Below are 4,980 nucleotides of genomic sequence, written 5' to 3'. Positions count from 1 at the left end.
ACCGCCCACTCAACACACAACAACTCAAAATAATACGTTCGTCAGAAAATGCGAAAAACTATTTCGTAGCACATACTAATCATATGGGCAGGGCGACTTTACCTTAGGTTTTTTAACAAATTATAACAAAAATTTGCTCCAGCTTTTGCTGAAAGGTAAATAAAAGCTCTGTGTACATTTTTAGTGCATAATTTCAAAAATGCCAAATTTTGAGCTGTCTCTTTTGAAGACGGTGTGCGATATGTATCCCGGTAATCGTTCTACCAATTTGTGCCAAACTCGGTACAGTTATTGTGCTTGCCACATAAAAGCAAAACGTTGAAAATTATTGAAATCGGACTAAATTTACGGCCGCTTTTCATATAACGGTAAATTTCACCAATCCTTGAAACTGCAATATTTCGAAATCTAAGGACGCTAATTTACTCAAAGTTAATACACCCCGTCTTACCATCTAGCGGTAGGTTTCGGAAAGGTGAAAAAACATATATTAAATACTTGCGCCGGGTATTTAATGTTCGGCTCCGCCCGAACTTAGACTTTCTTACCTGTTTATTTTGAAATAAAAAAATATTTAGAGGTCGCTCAAAGTTTTTCGTGTATTTTTATATGGGAAAAATAAAATTTTTCGTAGAAATGGTACAGAATTCTTGAAAATCAATATTTTTCGATCGGAAAACTCTGGGTCTCTTCAGGAGACTTTTAATAATAATACTCCACCCAACCATTTTTAATATTATCGATTTTTTGTTGGTCGCCCGCTTGTATTTTTCGGGTTTTTGGCGGACCTATAAATTATAGTTGCGATGGAAAAAATGGTTAAATAAACAGTTGGGTATTATTATTGGGAACCTCCTGCAGATAAACAGAGTTTCCTGGTAGAAAAATATTGATTTTTAACTATTCTATACCATTTCTATGAAAAGTTGTTTTTTCCCCATATAAAATATATGGAAAACTTTGGGCGATTTGAGCGACCGCTAAATATTTTTTGGTTTCAAAATAAAAAAAATTACGCAATACTATTTTTCGGTATAGAACAATCCTAGGGGGTGAGAGCATAACAATTCCGACTTTACTTTTTTACATGCATTTTTGGACCACCCCAATGTACAATGTATGAAGTATGTGTGGGTTAGGTTCCGAAAAGTATCAGTTTGTTCGAGGCTGGTACAAAAAAATGAAGGCGGCGTGGCACCACCGACCTTTACAGCTTGAAAGACCAAATACCAAGGAATTCAATGGTATGCTTTTCTTTCTCCTCCGACTACGGGGCTCCTCGGGCGAGCCTATTCAAAATGGGGAAAACATCGTTGCTTTTGCTCACAAAATGCCACAACTGTTTAAAACACAAAAAAAAAAATTAATTGCTCGGATTTAGTTACTTATTAAACGTTGATGCAATATAGCACTTTGACTAGTTACTTTTAATAACAAATAGCCAAAACACGAATTAGAATAAAACAAGCAAGTTGAATTAAATAGCTATTGTAGTAGTTGCCAATCCACCAATATTCACAAAATTACAATCAGGTTAGACTAAGCCTTTTAAATAGTACATTTTCTTACTCATAACATAAAACCCAAAACACTCTACTTTAAAAACGTGCTTAAAGGATTTAATAAAAAGTGTTTAAGAATGAAAGATTTGATTTAAAGGCAAAAGAGGAAAAAGTGTAGCATAGCGACTCCGGAAAATATGAAATAGTGGGTATGGTCCTCCCTTTCTTCCTGATATGAAAATTTTAAAATCTTAAAATAACTATATTTCGTAAAATACTGCACTGATTTTTACGAAATTAGTAACTGTTCAGGTGCCTTTCGTATGATATGCATACCCGGTTTGAAAGTAAGTCAGTTAAAAGAACAAAATTACCTAGCATTTTATATACAATCTGGGCATAGGTGCAGTATAGCTACGGTGACCATATTAACCAATGTAAAATAAAGGACATCGTATGATAAAAGTACCTTACCCATATCGTAATTTAAATCAAATATTTACCAGTTAATTAACCAATTCCGAAAAATGAAGCCAAATCCTTTTCAAGGACTTCGCCATCCTTTGCTGCCAAAATACATTTACAATAATTCATACTGCATGCCGAAGTCAGCACACAGTAGTTCAAAATTGAAATTTAATGTTCATAATTCACCGCAGCCTTCATTTTTCAACCAATTTTTACTAAAAACCAAAAAAAAAATATATTTTTTATAACATTTCAAACATTTTTGTAATTTTTTCGTTTTGGGGAACCATACAATTGTTTTTAACTAGTATTTGTTATGTAACATTTATTAACTGGAACAGGAGAATACATTTTCTGCAAAATTGCCACTTTTTGCTTGAGAGATGAGCGTTTGTGTCAGTGGTAAACACCGTACATGACACTTGGTGACGGTTATTTTCGATCTCTGCCTATGACCATAAGAGATATTATTAATTTCTCTGAGCAAATTAAATTATTATTTCCTATTGAAGATTTGGTAAGATATTTCAAAAAGCATAAGTTTTAAACTTTAAAATGTGCGCATGTCTAAACATACTAACTAATTATTTTTATTTTTATACAGAGATATTATTGCCACCGACGCAGCGGGAAAAATCCCACTGGAAAATTATACGACAAAGCAACAAATGTTCGTCGAAAAATCAAAAGGAGTTCGCAAGCCACGGATCCTGGAATCGATACAAAAACATGTCAAATAAACGAATAATCAAAAACGCTACCTAAAGGTATCAATTATGTGTTATGCATGGTTATATACATACAGTGGCGAAAATATAAACAGGGAAGAGACATTTTAGCATTATTTGGCTGTTTCCCTTTCGTTTATTTTATCTTATAAGTAAAATACAGATATTCTATTACTAAAATTAGCTTTAAACAATTTTTTTCAAAAACTGGACTTATATATTTAATTATATGAGCACAAGTGTATATTCATCTCAAGATTTTATTCCGTAACTATTTGATCGTCTTAAAAATTTTCAATTTTCAAATTTGGCGATGATGCATTGGAAAAAAGTGTGGCAAAATTTGGAACCATGGAGTATTGTAGAGCAAACATGGAGACACAATTTCTTTAAGAATGGAAGACGTTGAATGACCACTTTTTAAGCATTCAGTTGGTTATTCTTTGGTTAGAAAAATTACATTTTTTTTTTACATACATACATGTGTATTAAACATCTTTTTTCTATATACATATAGATTGAAATTGACTTCGAAGCAAAATTCCCAAAAAAATCACAAAGCTTGTTGAATGGATGGCTTAATTTTATGAAGAATATATGTAAGTAGTTCCATATATGAAGGGGAAAATAAAAGATGGAGTCTCGAAAAACATGTTTGCTGAAATTGAAAAAAACCAAATTCCGGTAATTAAATATTTTGTTATACAGCCCGCGACAAAACGATGACATCTCAACATACTAACTAGCAGACCCGGCGAACTTCGTCCCGCCCAAAATTAGTTTTTTTTTTACTGAAATATTTTGGTGCAACATTTTCACCAACAATTCACGTTCACGATTTCCGGCGATACATTTATCTGCTAATATTACGGTTTGGTGGTTGTCAGAAGGGATATTTCCATTATCGTCTTTATCCAGCAAACACAGTCTCTAACGTTAGAGAAATTTGGATTTCTACATTAGATAACTAGGGTAATTCTCTAATCGCTCTCAAGTCGATGACGAAGTTAGAGAACTACATTAGAATTCGATTCGAGAACGATTAGAGAAACAACGCAAATTCAAACAAATGTAAATAAGCAATATTCCAAATGAATGAATCATAAATAATGTTTAAGTTCAAATAATTCATTATTATTTTATTTCAAATGCATTCAAAACAAATTTTACAAACAATGCGTGTTATTTATTAGCAAGAGAGCAGTTTGAAATTCACATTCGAATCCCATTAGAGATCAACATTAGAATTCGATTAGAGAATTAATATTTTCTTATAGTCGAAAACTATGTTCCATTTTTGTTGAGTCCGCTATGATTCTCGAAATTTTTTCGAGTCTTTCTCTAACGTTTGAGATTGGAGAATGTAGCTTGCTCTTCAATTATTCTCTAATCGATAACTTACCTAAATGTTTGTTGGGTAACAATCTAACGAAAGTGTATGTTCGTGAAGAAGTTCTTGAAAATTCTCCAATGATCTGGCGTTTCACAGCATGATGGTGAAGCTGTCCTTGAAACTGTATGGTATAGTTGGTGGCAATTTAAAAATTGGTGAGTATCGTTGTATTACAGAAATCCAATATACACAGACTTATTTTGCAAATTTTTTTCTGTTTTAAATGTTTTCATACATTCGCAGTGCAATAGGATTATTGCGGCTTATTTAAATTATTATTATTTTTTGATACAGCAATACATTTTCATGTATAAATATTTTATCGAATGGTGGCAGCCCTATCAAAATTTTTTTCTATATTAAACTTTTATGCATTCTCAGTGAAATATCATTATTACGGCTTTTCACTTTCATTTTATTTTTGATATTTCAGATATCTTGCAACACCGGGTTTTCAATTTTTTCTTTACAAGCCTTCTACAGACGGAGAGAAACAAAATGAAATAAAAACGAAGCAAATCCGTTGAGCCGTTCTTGAGTTTTGCGATAACACACGAACAGCAATTAATTTTGATATGTAAAGATTTTTCTCGAGTGGTGGCAACTCTATTCCAATTTTTTTCTATCAAATTTCTTACATATTGCGGCTTATGTAAATTTTAATATATATATATATATATATATTTTTTTTATTTTTGAAATATTTGGCCACACCAGTTTTGTGAAAAAAACCATGCCTATTACCTTTCTGAGGGCAAAATATAGAACTGTGTACATTTTCGCGTTATTCGGTGGTGTTCTCCGACTCCGTACAGACTTTCACATTTATATATAGAGATTAAATTTTAGAGTAATAAAAGGCACGCATTTTTTTCCACACAAAGTAATG

General features: G+C 32.1%; 1 protein-coding gene and 1 long non-coding RNA gene across 2 annotated transcripts in view; one reads left to right on the top strand and one right to left on the bottom strand.

Moving 5' to 3' along the window:
* Positions 1 to 4,274, bottom strand: part of tamo (PUB and ZnF_RBZ domain-containing protein tamozhennic) — a 31,313-nt gene extending 27,039 nt beyond the window's left edge. The window contains exon 1 of the mRNA XM_017628067.1: positions 4,101 to 4,274. The gene's annotated coding sequence lies outside the window, so the exon portion shown is untranslated. The remainder of the gene's footprint in view (positions 1 to 4,100) is intronic.
* On the top strand, positions 2,327 to 3,457 carry LOC108372403 (uncharacterized). Its single transcript, XR_001848858.1, has 3 exons — positions 2,327 to 2,737; positions 3,031 to 3,144; positions 3,216 to 3,457. It is a non-coding gene; the product is annotated as an uncharacterized LOC108372403 (long non-coding RNA).
* Positions 4,275 to 4,980: the final 706 nt, after the last annotated feature.

The sequence above is a fragment of the Rhagoletis zephyria genome, unplaced genomic scaffold, assembly GCF_001687245.7.
Source record: "Rhagoletis zephyria isolate East Lansing unplaced genomic scaffold, Rhagoletis_zephyria_1.1 Rzeph_scaffold_05720, whole genome shotgun sequence".
NCBI classification, from domain to species: domain Eukaryota; kingdom Metazoa; phylum Arthropoda; class Insecta; order Diptera; family Tephritidae; genus Rhagoletis; species Rhagoletis zephyria.
Note: the sequence above shows the minus strand (reverse complement) of the source record. Positions and strands in the feature narration are given on the sequence as shown.